General features: G+C 43.6%; 1 long non-coding RNA gene across 1 annotated transcript; it reads left to right on the top strand.

Moving 5' to 3' along the window:
• Positions 1 to 14,204: 14,204 nt before the first annotated feature.
• Positions 14,205 to 18,143, top strand: LOC145430507 (uncharacterized). Its single transcript, XR_013911087.1, has 2 exons — positions 14,205 to 14,786; positions 15,982 to 18,143. It is a non-coding gene; the product is annotated as an uncharacterized LOC145430507 (long non-coding RNA).
• The last annotated feature ends 619 nt before the right edge of the window (positions 18,144 to 18,762 follow it).

Here is an 18,762-nt window from a genome sequence, read left to right as displayed (position 1 = left end):
TCTCTTCTGCTTGTTTTCTTTTTTCTTTCTCAGCAGGTGATCCAGGTGATTGATATATGCATTTTTTTCTTTCTTTTTTTCTGCTCATTCTGTTGGTTTTTGTCTTTTGCCCTTCTCCCCTGTCCCTCTTCTCAGCTGTTTCTCTTTCCCTCTTTCTTTCTCCCCTTCTTTCCCCCAGTCAAGTCTGTCCCGTATTCAGTAAGTGAAAATAAAATAAACAATAAAAGGTGAATCAAATGGACCATTACGGCAAGGCTGGGATGGTCAATTTGGTAAAGTAAATCCGTTGGGCATCTTTCTTTGCCTTTAGACAAGAATTCTGATGCAAAAGAGCCAAACGGGACAGGCAAAAAAAAAGGAAAAAAGGAAAGACATGTCAGAGAAGTAGGCTGATAGGGAAACAACAACGAAAATACATAACATGAGGTGAGAGGAGGAGAAAAAAACTACACTCAGACTAAGCTCGTACTGGGAGAACAGAAAAAACACCCCAGCACAAAAAGCACATGACTGTCAATACACCACAGAAACACAAGACAAGCAACAGGGGCGGGTAAAGGTGAGAGAGAGCCGGTGTAGACAAGCATGTCTGCGCTGGTCCAGTCGACCGCCATCTGCCCCGGGAGGGGACAGGCATCGAAGGCGAAGACCAGGTATGACTGATTGATAATACTTTATTTATCCCAAGGGAAATTGTTTTAATGCTGCCAGTAGGGCTGGGCCATATTATACCGTTCACGGTAATACCGGTATAATGTTAGGCAACGATAGGAAAATGAAATATCGCGATAGAATGGGAGTAAAACGCGCATGCGCAGTGCCTTTGTTTTCATACGCACATGGCCGATTGTTGAGTGAAACTGATGAACCAGAATTGGTTTGTAAAAATGGTGCAACTTCCGTGATGTGGAACTGGTTTGGTGTTTGTCCGTCAGATACACAACAAAGCACATTTTTTTGCAGAACATGCAAGCGGCCGTCGTTATTGTCATATTTGTCGGACTAAGATGCTCTTAAATCTGGGAGTAATCTGGGTCCTAAACTCCGTATATTTGACTTCAGGTCAAACAACACTGCAGCATCACTGAGAGTTAAAAACTGTCTAAATTCTTTCATCTTTAATAAAACGATCAGCATTGCTGCTTTACCAGGTGTAACTATAAAGTTTAACTTCCAGGCATCCATGAAAACAAAAGTTATTACATTTAACGGAGTTAGAAGTTAGCAGGAAGCTAGCGGAAGTTAGCTCGCTAGTTTCGCTAGTTACCTAAGCATGATATAGCATGTTCTGACTGAGAGATTTCTGAAAAAAATCAAACGTACAGCTCTGCTATCACTTCCAGCATAAATGAAGACAGGAAACTAAACAGCAGTGACGTTTGTAGGGTTACTGAAGTTGGGCTAGCTGCTATATAATGATGTGCTACGTGATCGCTAGCGACACAGCTATGTTAGCATAAACAGTGAAGCTGGAGGATGAACACTAACACTTTTCCACTTATAAAAGTGAACGTGAAGGTTCTTCATGGTTAGAGACAAATGCAATCGCATGGCAGGATGCTGTAAACGGACCAAACTTCAGTCAGGAGAACAACTGAGATAATCCATCCACAATACGAGGTTAGTCATTAATATACTGCAACAACATGGGAATAGAGCAGCTGCCAGAGAATTCAACATTAATGAATCAATGGTACAGAAGTGGAGGAAGCAAGAAGAATGAGTTTAATAAAGTTTGATTTATCTGACTGCTTTGTTTCGCTTAATGTGCCATATAATCCCGTGCACCTTATGGTCCAAAAAATACGTACTGCACACTGCAGTTTAATGTTGCAAAGCACCTCTTTTTAACTTCAGTGGATATTATACATGGTTATGCTCAGGATATGTCAGCCCATTTCTACTGGAAATGCCTTTTGGTTAAACTTTCAGCAAGGAATTTGCATTTGCACTGTTACATTTTTATAAAGCTTTAATGTACATAAAAACCAGCTTCTTGTTTAAGTGAAAATAAATGGAAGGTTGTCTTTTTGCGCTAGTAATGTTGTGGAGTTGTATTTTGTCTCGCATCAATTATATCGTCTGTTATATCGTTATCGCAAATTTTCAAATATATATCGTGATAAATATTTTTGGCCATATCGCCCTGCTCTAGCTGCCAGACGATCCGGCGCTACCATGAGCACCCCTTCCAACTATACATAGAATACATAAACATAACATTGGGAACACAGGTCAGAGGTACGAAAAAAATATTGCAGGCAGTCGAGGCTCCTACCGCCCTGCACTGATGGTCCCCTTCCTGCAGACGGTTTGCTGCCATGCATGGCTGAGAGCAGATTGCCTGTGGGCCCCCCTGCCACTATTGGATCTGCCTCTGGTCACCCCCTTAGGGCTTCCTCCTGGGGAGGGCTGCATGTCCTAAAAGGGACGTGAGGGTGATGGACTCCCTGTTGGCTGAACTACACAGGGCCATGGTGACCCAGGCTTGTCTATCCAACACGACGGCCATCTTGTCGCTCCACTTGGCTCGTCAGTTGCAAGCGAGTCCTGGGGACCCAGAAAGTGCAGGGGAGCTGGTGGCTGCTACCTCGCACATACTGTATCCTCGCTCATGAAAGATCAAACCATAGCTACCGGCTGCTCCTTAGCCTCATTCTGGATGGCACGCCACCACCTCTGGCTGTCACAGTCCTGGCTCTGGCAGGACAACCGGGACTACCTGATGAGGCAGCCGGTTGACCCTACAGCCATATTCAGACCAGTGGCGACCCAGCTCCTGCAGCAAGCTACAGACAATCGCCATGCTGCCCAGGAAATGTCACGGGGCTTGCACAGGCATTCGGCCAGAGTGGGGAGGCCCTGAGCTTCATAGATGCTGCCCTAGCTCCAGCTTGGGGCCCTGGAGATCTCAAGCCCCAGCTGAAGGCTTTGATAGATGCGGTGGCCGCGAACAAGGGAGGCGGGGAGGACGTGGAGCCAGCTGCCCCCCTCCCTCCTGACATCTCTTTGAGCCAGGCCACCTAGCCCCCTCCCGACCCCAGCAGGGAAAAACTGGTAACACCTCTAGCAAAGGGAGCCATACGCGAGGTAGACACTGGGGACCACGAAGCAGGTTTTTTTCACCCGCTACTTCATGGTCCCCATGGCCAGCTCCCCCGCTGACCCCAGTAGGCACCCCCATACTCCGCGACCCGCCAGGGAAAGGGGGCCCAGGCCCATCCAGACCGGGGCAGTCCACCCAACCCCACCACAGAGAAAACTTCACCCACCCCACCATCCACTCATCTTCCAGACTACATAAGACAAAAAACACCCAGGCTGAGATCTTCCTCCACCTCTCCTGTATCTCCCCCTCCTGCAGAGAGAGCTCCTGAAGAGAGGAAAGCTCCTGCAAGATGTGACAATCTCCCCCACCAGTTGAAGAGCCCCCCAGGTGGCTCGATGCACCGGCGGCACCCTGCTCCAGGGCTGGGCCCCCATGCACCCACCTGCCCACAACCCCGGCAACACACCAACCAGGACCCAAGCCCCCGAGGCCCGGCCCGGGCCCCAGCCCAGAGACGGAGCGCCCCCAGAACCTCACACCCATCCCGGACCCACCCAGGGGCAGCCAGGCTACCAGGTCAGTAACCCACGTCCGTCAGCACAGACCCTCCCCTAGCCCCACTGCACGCAGCCGCGAGGAAACAGTCACCTGAGAGCCAACAGAGCCCCTAACCGGACATGACCGCTACTCCGGGTTGAGCCCCCCAAGGAAGATGCCTCCGGGGAACCCCCCGACGCCCTAAGGCTGTCCCTACCCCCACACCAATCACAACAGTGAAGGCGGGACCAAACTATGACCCCCCACCCCCACTAGGTGATGGAGCTGATCAAAGGAGCCCAGAGCAATTGATCTGATGTGGTGGCAGAGGCTGTATCAAGACTAATGTAATCTAATAGATAATTTCTATATTGGTTAGAATTAAGATTATTTTTACTCCTCCTTGAATCGCTACCTTATCGTGGTGGAGGGGTTTGTGTGTCCCAGGGATCCCAGGGGCTATGTTGTCTGGGGGCTTTTGCCCCCTGGTAGGGTCTCCCATGGCAAACTGGCCCTGGGTGAGGGACCAGACAAAGAGCGATTCATAAGACCCTTATGAAAAGGACACCGAGGGAACAGTTTACCCTGCCCGGGATAGGGTTACCGGGGCCCCGCCCTGGAGCCAGGTCCGGGGAGGGTGCCCGAGGGCGAGCGTCTGGTGGCCGGGCCTTAGTCCATGGGGCCCGGCCGGGCACGGCCCGAAGAGGAGACATGGGCCCATCCTCCCGCAGGCCCACCACCCGCAGGAGGTGCCATAGGGGTCGGGTGCATTATGTGCCGGGTGGTGGCCAGGAGCGGAGGCCCTGGCGGACTGACCCCCGGCTGCCAAGACTGGCAATAGGGACATGGAATGTCACCTCTCTGGTGGGGAAGGAGCCTGAGTTAGTGCGTGAGGTTGAGAGGTACCGGCTAGATATAGTCGGGCTCACCTCTACGCATGGCTTGGGCTCTGGAACCAGTCTCCTGGAGAGGGGCTGGACTCTGTCTCAGTCTGGAGTTGCCCCTGGTGAGAGGCGGCGGGCTGGGGTGGGTATTCTAATATCCCCTCGGCTTGCTGCCGGTACGTTGGGGTTTTTCCCGGTGGACGAGAGGGTTTGTTCCCTGCGCCTTAGGGTCGGGGAACGGGTCCTGACTGTCATCTGCGCTTATGCGCCGAGTGGCAGTTCAGAGTACCCAGCCTTCTTAGAGTCCCTGGGGGGGGGGGGGGGGGGGGGTTTGTAATCGTATCAGCAGACCTGCGACCATATGTTCTAGACACTCGGGTAAAGAGAGGGGCTGAGCTGTCAACTGATCACCACCTGGTGGTGAGTTGGATCAGGTGGCGGGGGAGGACGCTGGACAGACCTGGTGCACCTAAACGCGTAGTGAGGGTGTGCTGGGAACGTCTAGCAGAGGCCCCAGTCTGCGAGATCTTCAACGCACACCTCCGGCAGAGCTTCAACAGCATTCCGAGGGAGACTGGGGACATTGAGTCCGAATGGACCATGTTCAGCGTCTCCATTGCCGAAGCTGCAGCATTGAGCTGCGGCCGCAAGGTGGTTGGTGCCTGCCGTGGTGGTAATCCCCGAACCAAATGGTGGACACCAGAGGTGAAGGGAGCCACCAGGCTGAAGAAGGAGTCCTATCGGGCTTGGTTAGCCTGTGGGACTCCGGAGGCAGCCGACAGGTATCGACAGGCCAAGCGGAATGCGGCTCGGGCAGTGGCTGAAGCAAAAACTCGGGTGTGGGAGGAGTTCGGAGAGGCCATGGAAAAAGACTTTCGGACTGCCTCGAAGAGATTCTGGCAAACCGCCAGGCGTCTCAGGAGGGGAAAGCGGTGCTCTACCTGCACTGTGTATAGTGCTGGCGGAGCGCTGCTGACGTCGACTGAGAAAATTGTCAGGCGGTGGAAGGAATACTTCGAGGACCTCCTTAATCCCACTGACACGTCTTCCGAGGAGGAAGCAGAGTCTGGGGATGAGGGGAATGACCCGCCAATTTCCGGGGGCGAGGTCACTGAGGCAGTTAAACAACTCCTTGGTGGCAGAGCCCCTGCTGTTGATGAGGTCCGCCCCGAGTTTCTGAAGGCTCTGGACGTTGTAGAAAATAGAAAATAGCGAAAATAGCGTAGGCCCCGCTAGCTGTTCCCCGGCAGGTCCCAAGCAGCTGGGGAATCAGGGAGGCTGGGTCACGGTGAGGAGGAAGCATAGTCCTAAACAGAAGCCCCAGGTACACCACCAACCCGTTCATGTGTCTAACCGTTTTTCCCCACTCGGCGACACACCCGCCGGGGGTCAAACTCTGGTAATTGGCGATTCTGTTCTCAGACATGTGAAGCTAGAGACACCGGCAACCATAGTCAATTGTCTTCCAGGGGCCAGAGCAGGCGACATTGAAGGAAATTTAAAACTGCTGGCTAAGGGTAAACGTAAATTCAGTAAAATCATAATTCACGTCGGCAGTAATGACACCCGGTTACGCCAATCGGAGGTCACTAAAATCAATATTGAATCGGTGTGCAACTTTGCCAAAACAATGTCGGACTCTGTAGTTTTCTCTGGTCCCCTCCCCAATCAGACCAGGAGTGACATGTTTAGCCGCATGTTCTCCTTAAATTGCTGGCTGTCTGAGTGGTGTCCCAGAAACGATGTGGGCTTCATAGATAATTGGCAAACCTTCTGGAGGAAACCTGGTCTTGTTAGGAGAGACGGCATCCATCCCACTTTGGATGGAGCAGCTCTCATTTCTAGAAATATGGACAAATTTATTAAACCCCCCAAAATATGACTATCCAGAGTTGGGACCAGGAAGCAGAGTTGCAGTCTTACACGCTTCTCTGCAGCTTCTCTCCTCCTGCTACCCCCCCAAAAACCCATCTCCATAGAGACTGTGTCAGCTTCCAAAAAGACAAAAAACAAACTAAAAACCAGCAACAAACAACTTAAACATAAACAATTACAAAGAAAGAACAATACAGTATCCACATCTGAACCAAAGAGTAAAACAGTGAAATGTGGATTATTAAATATTAGGTCTCTCTCCTCCAAGTCTCTGTTAGTACATGACTTAATAATTGATCAACAAATTGATTTACTCTGCCTTACAGAAACCTGGTTGCAGCAGGATGATTATGTTAGTTTAAATGAATCAACACTCCCGAGTCATTCTAACTACCAGAAATCTCGAAGCACAGGCCGAGGGGGCGGTGTGGCAGCAATTTTTCACACCAGCCTATTAATTAATGAAAGACCAAGACAGACTTTTAATTCATTTGAAAGCCTGATGCTTAGCCTCGTCCACCCCAGCTGTGAAACTCAGAAACCAGTCTTACTTGTTATCATCTATCGTCCACCTGGGCCTTACACAGAGTTTCTGTCTGATTTCTCAGACTTTATATCTAATTTAGTTCTGAGCTCAGATAAAATAATTATTGTGGGTGATTTTAACATCCATGTAGATGCTAAAAATGACAGCCTCAACATGGCATTTAATCTGTTATTAGACTCAATTGGTTTCTCTCAAAATGTAAAAGAACCCACCCACCACTTTAATCACACTCTAGATCTTGTTTTAACATATGGCATCGAACCTGAACATTTAACAGTGTTTCCTGAAAACCCTCTCCTGTCTGATCATTTCCTGATAACATTTACTTTTACAATAATTGATTACACAGCGGTGAAGAGTAGACTTTATCAAAGTAGATGTCTTTCTGAAAGCACTGTAACTAAGTTTAAGAATATAATCCACCCACTGTTATCATCTCCAATGCCCTGTACCAACACAGAGCAGAGCAGCTATCTGAACGCTACCCCAACAGAGGTCGATTATCTTGTTAATAATTTCACCTCCTCACTACGTACGACTCTGGATACTGTAGCTCCTGTGAAAACTAAGGCCTCAAATCAGAAGTACCTGACTCCGTGGTATAATTCTGAAACACGTACCCTAAAGCAGATGACTCGTAATCTGGAGAGGAAATGGCGTGTCACAAATCTAGAGGATCATCATTTAGCCTGGAGAAATAGTTTGCTGCTTTATAAGAACGCCCTCCGCAAAGCCAGAACATCTTACTATTCATCACTGATTGAAGAAAATAAGAACAACCCTAGGTTTCTCTTCAGCTCTGTAGCCAGGCTGACAAAAAGTCAGAGCTCTTTTGAGCCAACCATCCCTTTAACGTTAACTAGTAATGACTTCATGAACTTCTTCACAAATAAAATTTTTATCATTAGAGAAAAAATTACCAATAATCATCCCACAGATGTAATATTATCTACAGTTACTCTTAGTACCATTGATGTTAAGTTAGACTCTTTTTCTCCAATTGATCTTTCTGAGTTAACTTCAATAATTACTTCCTCCAAACCATCAACGTGTCTTTTAGACCCCATTCCTACAAAACTGCTCAAAGAAGTCCTGCCATTAATTAATTCTTCGATCTTAAATATGATCAACTATCTCTAATAATCGGCTATGTACCACAGGCCTTCAAGCTGGCTGTAGTTAAACCTTTACTCAAAAAGCCATCTCTAGACCCAGCAGTCTTAGCTAATTACAGGCCAATCTCCAACCTTCCTTTCATATCAAAAATCCTTGAAAGAGTAGTTGTCAAACAGCTAACAGATCATCTGCAGAGGAATGGTTTATTTGAAGAGTTTCAGTCAGGTTTCAGAGCTCATCATAGCACAGAAACAGCTTTAGTGAAGGTTACAAATGATCTTCTTATGGCCTCTGACAGTGGACTCATCTCTGTGCTTGTCCTGCTAGACCTCAGTGCAGCGTTCGATACTGTCGACCATAATATCCTATTAGAGCGATTAGAACATGCTGTAGGTATTACAGGTACTGCACTGCAGTGGTTTGTATCATATCTATCTAATAGACTCCAATTCGTGCATGTAAATGGAGAGTCCTCTTCACACACTGAGGTTAATTATGGAGTTCCACAGGGTTCAGTGCTAGGACCAATTCTGTTTACATTATACATGCTTCCCTTAGGCAGTATCATTAGAAGACATAGCATACATTTTCACTGCTATGCAGATGACACCCAGCTCTATCTGTCCATGAAGCCAGATAACACACACCAATGAGTTAAACTGCAGGAATGTCTTAAAGACATAAAGACCTGGATGGCCGCTAACTTTCTGCTTCTTAATTCAGATAAAACTGAGGTTATTGTACTCGGCCCTGAAAATCTTAGAAATATGGTATCTAATCAGATTCTTACTCTGGATGGCATTACCTTGGCCTCCAGTAACGCGGTGAGGAACCTTGGAGTCATTTTTGACCAGGACATGTCCTTCAACGCACATATTAAACAAATATGTAAGACTGCTTTCTTCCATTTGTGCAACATCTCTAAAATTAGAAATATCCTGTCTCAGAGTGACGCTGAAAAACTAGTTCATGCATTTATTACTTCCAGGCTGGACTACTGTAATTCATTATTATCAGGATGTCCAAAAAACTCACTGAAAAGCCTTCAGCTAATCCAAAATGCTGCAGCAAGAGTCCTGACAGGGACTAGAAAGAGAGAGCATATTTCTCCTGTTTTGGCTTCCCTTCATTGGCTTCCTGTTAAATCCAGAATTGAATTCAAAATCCTGCTCCTCACATACAAGGTCTTAAATAATCAGGCCCCATCTTATCTTAATGACCTTGTAGTACCATATCACCCTATTAGAGCGCTCCGCTCTCGCTCTGCAGGCCTACTTGTTGTTCCTAGAGTATTTAAAAGTAGAATGGGAGGCAGAGCCTTCAGTTTTCAGGCCCCTCTTCTGTGGAACCAGCTTCCAGTTTGGATTCGGGAGACAGACACTATCTCTACTTTTAAGATTAGGCTTAAAACTTTCCTTTTTTCTAAAGCATATAGTTAGGGCTGGACCAGGTGACCCTGAATCCTCCCTTAGTTATGCTGCAATAGACGTAGGCTGCTGGGGATTCCCATGATGCATTGAGTTTTTCCTTTCCAGTCACCTTTCTCACTCACTATGTATTAATAGACCTCTCTGCATTGAATCATATCTGTTATTAACCTCTGTCTCTCTTCCACAGCATGTCTTTATCCTGTCTTCCTTCTCTCAGCCCAACCGGTCGCAGCAGATGGCCGCCCCTCCCTGAGCCTGGTTCTGCCGGAGGTTTCTTCCTGTTAAAAGGGAGTTTTTCCTTCCCACTGTCGCCAAAGTGCTTGCTCATAGGGGGTCATATGATTGTTGGGTTTTTCTCTGTATCTATGAAGCGCCTTGAGGTGACTTTTGTTGTGATTTGGCGCTATATAAATAAAATTGAATTGAATTGAATTGAATATGGGTAGACATTTCCATCTAGCCAGATCATCTTCTATCTTCTTTAAAAGTGGGAATAAAATAAAAGAGGCCCAAGTACCAAAGCACTCTAATGCAAGCCTCTAAACTGCATGTTGATAAGTACATGAAGCGTACCTCTACAGCTGAAAACAGATTGTATCCATACTTTGAGGATCTGCTGAATTGTTTTTAATGGCGCTTTTTTTTTTTGATGAACTGCAGATGATGATGAATTCCTCTTTATTGTAGAAACAGTCCCTAAGCTGTTGTTGCTCATACTTACTGAGTTCCCTAGCTACTTCCTTACTATGTCAGTAAACTTTTTGAAAAGGAAGCTGCTGTAGATTTAAAGAAACACCTTAATTGAAGCAAAGGCAAAAAAAATTGGAATGAATTTTATGTGACTGTAAAGCCAACAATAAGTGAAAATCCAAAAACGCCTCCAATCCTAATGATCTTCCCTCTCTCTCTCTCTCTCTCTGTGTGTGTGTGTCCTCACAGAAGGAAGGTCACGACAGGAGCTTTTTTCAATCAGTTTTTTACAAGAAGTGTAGCTCATACAATGGTATAAATGTATTATTTGCGATACTTTATAAATATGAACCTCTAAAGATTTTGAGTTCGTGCACATTGTGAAGCAAGAATCTAAATATTTGTATCACAATGATTTCTATAAAAGCATTTTGTTTATGGGGATAATGTGACAAATCTTTTGTGACCCTATTAATGATCAATGGTAATTGAAGAGGAACCCTGGCTCTGGACATTTTCATGACAAGTGACAGCGCTGACATCTACTAACGAGAGAACATGTTTTATCATCATAAAGACTGTGATAAGACGCATCGTTAAAGTGTCACTTCAGTAATGTTGACTCATGTTTTTTAATAGATGACTTAAAACACTAAACTCTAATTTCTGTGGTTATTTTAAGTTTACAGAATATAACATGTGGTAAGACGACGAGTTTTACTTCTCATGTTATGTGTATCTATTTATCATGTATGCTACTTTGCTCTGTGGACTGTAAAATGTTTCATTGTGTTCATGAAATAAACCAGACTTTCACTGTCTGCATCTTTTACTGTTTTTCTGCTTTTGTTCACTCCAAGTTTGACAAAACCTACAGATATCCAGAGTTAACTCACTAACAATGTGGAGCAGTCTCAGTGCATTTAGCTGCTTTTTCCCTGAACACAACCAATCGAGAGAAACGCCTGTAGGCCTCACTTTGGTCATTTTGAACGCTGAAGGAGATTTGTTCAATAGACACCTTATACTAGTGTTTCCTGCACTTAATCCATCACTACTATGTTCTATATAAATCCAGATTCCTTTTATAGTTTGCAGTGAAATTTGTTAAACCGTTGCTTAATGGGACAGAAGTACAAGTCGCTCTTTACTAACACATTTGTAGATGAGTTTAATGCTGAACAACACAGCTAGCAGTCTCACACACTCTTTAGGTTTTTCAAGTTATGTGTGTGTGTAAGGGTTTAGTCTATCAAACCTTACCCTTTTCTCCCCAGTATCACAATAGTATGACTCCCAAAGTACGGCTCAGTAAACAACCAATGATTCTAAAGCCAGAACAGAAAGATACAGTTGGAAGATGAATGATTGCGTTTTTATGATGTGTAGTAAAACGACCCCCTCTTCTTCTTCTCTGTGTTGTTCTTGTGTGTGTGTGTGTGTGTGTGTGTGTGTGTGTGTGTCTTATGCACAGCCAGAAACATGTTTCCCCACTTTCACAATGCTGAGGTGACAAATCCACAACCCCCAACAAATGGTTTATTACACGCGGGTGTGAAGGGCAAGCTTTACTTACACAGACTCACACACAGTAGATTTTTAAAGTTTTTTGGGTGCAGGGGTTTAGCCACAGATGCAACATCCACTTTTGATAAAGATCACTCCACCTGTTTATTTCTTAAGAAATTAAGCATCTTTATTAAGCTCTTATTTATACATGTCTACACAATAATAGACACCGTGTGCTCTGAGACATTATAGTCTTCTACTTCTGCTTCCATCGGTTTTGCATTTTAAACTCCCAACCTTTCAGGTTGTTATGAACGGCTTATATTTCTAACATTTTGTGATGTAAAAGTGAACCATGTTTTTTTTTATTTTTTTAATTTTCTGTTTGATGGAAGGACTTAAGACACGAGTTATTTAAACAATTCTAAATGACCGTGTGATGGCCATAGTACTTTATGTGGGCCAAATGTGTTAAGGATAATGTTTATCAATGTAAAATTGCAAAGAATTTGTGGATAGATTATAACATTTTGTAAACAGTTACCTCAGAAGCTGTACTGGTAGATCTATGTATGTAAGGTAAAACTATCCACAGTACTTCCACTTAAGTAGCTAAACACATAAAGTCACCCTTACCAATAATCCACTGCTCCTTGAAAAAAAGTAGCACAAACAGACAACTGACTGAGCAATGATAAGTAGAGCTACCCGAGGCCGAGACTCAAGCAGAAGAAAATTAAAAGTTGTTGTTTTTGTGGCTCGAAAAATTAAAGAATGTATGTTTAATAATTCAACAAGACCCGCACCTTCAACACATGTACATTCAAATTTTGGAACAGGCTCAACATTGATGCTGGTCAATAGTTTTTATCCGTTTGAAAAAGTCATTTTACGGCTTTAATGTTTCCAGCTGATAAGGAGAATGAGTGCGTTTCAAATGAGCGTCCGAAGGCTTTAAACATCTGCTTTGTCTGTAACGACAGTATCAAACTACAGAGCATTGTTTTTACTAAAATTCAACATTTTCCGATGAAAATTTGGCTACTTTTTTTTTCTTTACTGTAACACGCACCTCAATGCCATTTTTAGGATATTCTTGGTGATCACATTTTTCATATTTATGCTTTTGGCACTGAGGGTATCTAATATACACATTGTCACTGTGTTTTGTACTACCAGCTGTGAGGGCTCTGCTTTTGCTTTGAGCAGTCTGTTTTTATTTTGTCTCGTGAGTGTGTGTTTTTCAAACGAGATCCTCGTCAGTTTGATTTTGTTACCACAAACTTTGTGTGAAGTTCACAACAGAGGTAAAGAGATTTAAACACCCCAGTTTAAGGAGGCAGGCAGGGGTTGGACCACCTGCACAGGGCTGGTGAAGCAGAGAGTGTCGGGGGGAGATGTGCAACAGAAGCAGAGGGAACATTTTACAAGATGATAAATGGCAGATTTAGGTGATTAAGGATTTGTTGACAAGATTAAAAGACACGTCCGTCAGAGTTCAACAACATTACAGTTTGATTAAATAAAACTTTTTTAAACTACACAAGGTTCATTTTCTCCTCTGATAGTAATCATATTAAACATGTCAAGAAAGAAACAGTATAAAGAAAATAGTAAATGTGTGTCTAATTAAACTCTTCCTGTGAGCCTTACATCATCCTTTAATATGTTTGGTGTTACAAACTTGAAGAAGCACGGAAAAGATCATCAGACATTAATCTAATCAGTTTTCAGCCTTCATTCATATTGAAAAGTTGAAATCTTCCCTGCTAGACCCAAGTGCAGCGTTTAACACCGTCGGCCAGAACATTTATTACAGCTATTATTAAATGGAGAGTCCTCTTCACACACTGAGGTTAATTATGAAGCTCCACAGGCTTCTGTGCAAAGACCAGTTCTGTTTACATTATACGTGCTTTAGAAGACATAGCATACCACAGGTCAGCTCAGCAACATTTCGACTTTGGCTTGTTTTTTCTGGTTAACGTTAATTACGTAATTTAGAATTAAAGTTTAGTGTTTTTAGCATTTAGGATGGCCGTGGCGAGTAACTCAAGTGCTGTAAACATTTCATGAAACCTCATCAAAAGTTATCTGAGTTGGAAGGGTGGCTGTTATTAAGCCATTCTTAAGGAAGGAGAACAGAGAAAAATAAGGCTGAGGTGTGCCAAATTACACAAGAAATTGACTGGAAAAAGAAATCAGCTGTAATATGTCTTATGGAGTAATGAATCCAAATTTGAAATATGCACGGAAGAGGTCCGAAGAGAGATACAACAGTGAATGTCTATAGCCGTCTTTAACACAGCGTGGATACTCTACCGTGCTTTGAGGCTGGATTTCAGCCAGTGTTGTTGGAGCTCTTATCCAAATTAATCAAATTATGAATGTAGAAAAGTTCCACCAGATTTTGATCGACCATGTAATACCACGTAGTGTCTGATTGGCTTCAACTTCATTTTTCAGTACGACAATGATCGCAAACATACTGCCAATGTAGTCAAAGTATGTGTGGAATACACCAGGCACAAACACACGCACACACAGGTATGTACTGCCAACTTCCACATTTATTGAAGCTTTGAGTTTTGACAGCTGACTCAGTCGTACAGTCTGACAGCTCACGAGCCCAGCTGATCTCTCCTCTGGCCGCCCCTCCCCGTCTCACTATAAACACAGCGGAGGGAGACCATCATCAGTACATAAACACCATCAGCTGTTCTTACCGGCCTCGCAGCGCCGCCCTGTTGAGCCTTCTGCTGCACTCCTCCCCTGCAGCTGCGCCCAGGGCCACGCCTCCGCCACACAATGCCTGGATGAAACAACGCATCAGTCATGGATTGATCTCTCCAGGGTTCGAACCTCAAGATAATCGAAGCGGTGTGGGATCATCTTGACAGAAAACAAAACAAAAGGCAGCCAGCATCCAAAGAAGAGTCTCGGATGTCTTTCAAGAAGCCTGCAGAACTAAGAAATTACAAGAAAGCTTACCTATTAGAGTTTAAGCTGTGTTGAAGAATGAAAGGCAGCTTTAACTGGACAAAAGGGGAGAAAAAAATCCCACATTGACAGCTATCTCTGAGTGACGTGTCCCTGGCAGGCTGACTGTAATTTTCTGAACCATGGGTACAGTGGAGAATTATTAACAGGTAGGGATCTGGTTCCAAGGAAACTAATTATTGTAGACACAAACGTCTTAAGATAGTAAGTTACATAAACAGCTGAAGTCCCACTACTATATTCAGAGTTTATCTATGCAAGCGTGTGTGTGTGTGTGTGTGTGTGTGTGTGCAGTCGGGAGAGTTGGAGGTATCCAATTTCCTTTTTTTTTTTTTTTTTGATTGCCTTCTTGCGAACGCCGTCTGTTTTCCACATTCTGCAACGGTAAAATACGACTTTGAGGCGGATATTTGTTTTACCAAATGGACAAAACCCGTCTCCTGTTGACAAAACTCTCCTCATGGTTTAAACTTGACTCTGAGAAAAAAAACTCTTTCCCACAGAGGGGGGTGCTTTAATAAACTTATTCGAATATGAGCTTTTTTCCACTAAGACTTATTTTATTGGGAGATGTACGAAATTATTTACCGGGTTACAAGCAATGATAATATCGGCTGTTGACTCCTCAGCATCATCATTTTCTGTCTATTGAGAAAACCCATTGTAAAAGTAATGAAGAAAAAAACTTTTCCGCTGTCTCATTCCTCCTTGACCCGCGGTGTGTGTGCGTGAAACAAGATCGCCTGTCACGGCAATTATGGTTTGTTTTTTCAGTCTCTTGTAAAAAGGACTCTCAAAAGGAAAAGTAGTATTCACTAAGGGATATTTATTCAATTTTTTACACATACGGGGTAGGCAGCCTGTAGGTTACAAGTGGATAGAAAGTTCTTCTTTTCATAATAAGCTATGGTGTATCTTAAAGGTTTTTTACTGCGTCTGTATTATAGGAAAATAAAATTACTATTGAAAGAAACGGTTCTCTACAGGAAGTCATCTCACTCCTCTTTGACCCGCGGTGTGTGTGTGTGTGAAACAAGATCGCCTGTCACGGCAATTATGGTTTGTTTTTCAGTCTCTCAAAAGGAAAAGTAGTATTCACTAAGGGATATTTATTCATTTTTTACACATATAGGGTAGGCAGCCTGTAGGTTACAAGCGGATAGAAAGTTCTTCTTTTCATCACAAGCTATGGTGTATCTTAAAGGTTTTTTACAGCGTCTGTATTATAGGAAAATAAAATACTATTGAAATCTCTACAGGAAGTCACTCTTTATTTCCATTACAAACGCCGGTGCAGCTTAAGAAACTAAAATTACATCCGCTCTGTCTCTCTATACACCACAGAATCAGCTGCTGCCCCCCATGCTCGAGGGTTCGGAGGGAGAGCAGATTTCTTCGCCGTCCAAGTAAACAGGAGCGCTGCTGGGCTGCAGAATGAAAGGATCCATCTTGTGTGTGTCTGTGCCTTAGAAATTGTGACGCCTCCTCTCTGCTTTTTATTCTCCTCCCCTGCTGCAGTCCCTCCCTCTAAAAACTTTTTTTTCCCAACAACAGATGGCGCGCTTCCGGGGTTCACCCCCCCCCCCCCCCCTTCTCCGGATGCAATTCGTCACGCTCATTACACACTTCTGGGGGGGAGGTCAAAAGGTCATGATTAGGGCCATCAATCACTTCGGATTAAATTTTGTCATAAGCTGTATGGGAGTATCTCTCTCGTCTGGACCTGGAGCCTTATTATTGGGCATACTTATCAGGGCTTCCTGGAGTTCACCTGATGTCAGTGGTGAATCCAGTGCCATTGCTTGAGTGTCCAATAATTTTGGAAGAGTTATGTTGTCCAAAAACTGATCAATTTCTTTTTTAGATGGGTTTATTTGTGGTGAATACAACGTTTTATAGAAATCCCTGAAAATGTTGTTTATTTGTATCGGATCATATATTGTGTTCCCAGATGAATCTTGAACAGCACATATAGTTGTTTTTTCTTTATTTATTTTTAGCTGGTTTGCTAGAAATTGACCGGATTTATTACCATGTTCATAATTTTGTAGGCGTAGTCTTTGTACTAAGAATTTTGGTTTTTTATTAATAGTTTCATTTAATTCTAGTTTAGTTTTGCGTATTTTGTTCAGTGTTTCCTGATCTTGGTGGGACACGTAGGCTTCTTCTAGTGATTTGATGTTTTTTTCTAATTCCTGAATATTTTTGTTTTCTTTTTTTTTTTTTGTGATGAGAAAGAAATTATTTTACCTCTCATCACAGCTTTCCCTGCTTCCCATAGAACAGAAGCTGATGTTTCGGGAGTGTCATTATAGTCCAAATATGAAGTCCACTCTTTTTTAAAATATTTAATAAAGTCTTCATCTTTAAGTAGTGATATATTAAATCTCCAGTTTTTACTTGGCGTAGTATTATTCTTGTGCATTAGTGTTAAAGATACAGGACCATGATCGCTGACAGCTATAGGGTGAATCTCAGTGTCTGAAATGTCGCTCAGCAGTGAGCTGCTGACCAAAAAATAATCCAGACGAGAGTAAGAGTGATGAACATGTGAGAAAAAAGTATATTCCTTACTGGTGGGGTGAAGGGAGCGCCATGCATCGCGAAGGCCAAAGTTACTCATATACTGTTTGATTATATTTGTGGACTGCCAATTACGCTGAGTTCCTGCTGTATTGAGCCTATCCATGTCTTCATTTAGTCCAAGGTTGAGGTCGCCTCCAAGAACAAGTGTGCCATCTAAGTGTTCAGAGAGTGCACTGAAAAAACCGTGAAAGAATGAGGGATCATCAACATTTGGACCATATATACTTGCAATACATAGCTTTTTATCACGTATAGATAGTTTAATGATTAAGAATCTGCCCTCTGGATCTATAACTGTATCGAGTACTGTGAAATTAATATTTTTATGTATTAAAATTGCTACTCCCCTTTGTCTAGAATTATAACAAGCTGAGAACACATTAGGAAACTCAGGTGTTTTAAGTTCATTCGAACCTCTAAGAGGTCTGTGGGTCTCTTGTAAAAGGACAACATCTGCCTGTAGTTTTTTGAGTTGGTTAAATATTTTTAACCTCTTTTCTCTGGAGCCAGCTCCATTTACATTCCATGTAACGAACTTTAGTGCACCCATAGATGTTTGTGTATAACTAGGGATGTATGTTGTGTGCGTCGCTTAGCCAGGTGGAGAGAATACGTCACTTGTTCATAAATAAAGAGAAGGAGAGAGAGAAAAAATGTGTGGCGAGATGCTCCCTGAGTCTGACTATGTGTATGCATAGTTACTAATATGAGTAGGCTTGGCTTAAGTGTGTGTATCCTAAACGACTGTGTGCGCTGTCTGACTGAAGTAAATGTGCTGCCGTTGAGCGCATGGTGCGTATGTGTTGAAATAAAGGATGTTGCTTGTGGATGAGTGTCGAAGCAGGTGATCGAGGCAGTGAAAGGAATAAAGAAAGAAACCAAGGACAGGGGTGAGCAGCATAAAACCAAGAGGGGGAAAAGAGAGGAAAAAACAACAAAAAAAAAACGAGAAGAAAAAAACAAAAACAAAACGTAAACATTCCAATTAAATCACTGACGGAGAGTGACGGTGTTAATTCTGCTATGAAATCACACTTTAAGATGCGATTTGATACTGGTAAGTTAAACAGATGTTAATGCAAGTTAGTGTGAGTGGATAGGGAAAGGGTGTAGCTGATTCTTATCTGGTGTGAGGTTAATACAGCCACGGAGTGATGTTGGGGTCGCGGTGGAGCTGTCCGTCCACGTACAGCCGGTCCACAGCGATGACAGCGCGGGAGCCCTTCTGGATGAAGCCACGTCGGATTGGGAGTGTAACCTTCACCCATACATCTATGCTTGCTAACCAAGCTTACTGGCCTTACCTGATAACAAAGTACTTTACACTTTGGTCCAAATACCATAACTTCTAATCCCCAAAACGATTAAGATTGGAGCGGCTAGTTTCAAATACGGAGTCCAAAACCAAGCACTGCACTGCAAGACAGTTTTTCGATTTAAAAATAATTATCAAAATATCTCTTATATTGCTAAAATGGTTAAAGAAAAAAGGTTCTGTCCTAACCATTTTAATCAAAAACAGGAGTATGTAGTAATCAG

This window comes from Astatotilapia calliptera, chromosome 8, assembly GCF_964374335.1.
Source record: "Astatotilapia calliptera chromosome 8, fAstCal68.1, whole genome shotgun sequence".
In the NCBI taxonomy this organism is placed as follows: Eukaryota; Metazoa; Chordata; class Actinopteri; order Cichliformes; family Cichlidae; genus Astatotilapia; species Astatotilapia calliptera.
This window is presented reverse-complemented; position numbering and strand designations above follow the sequence as displayed.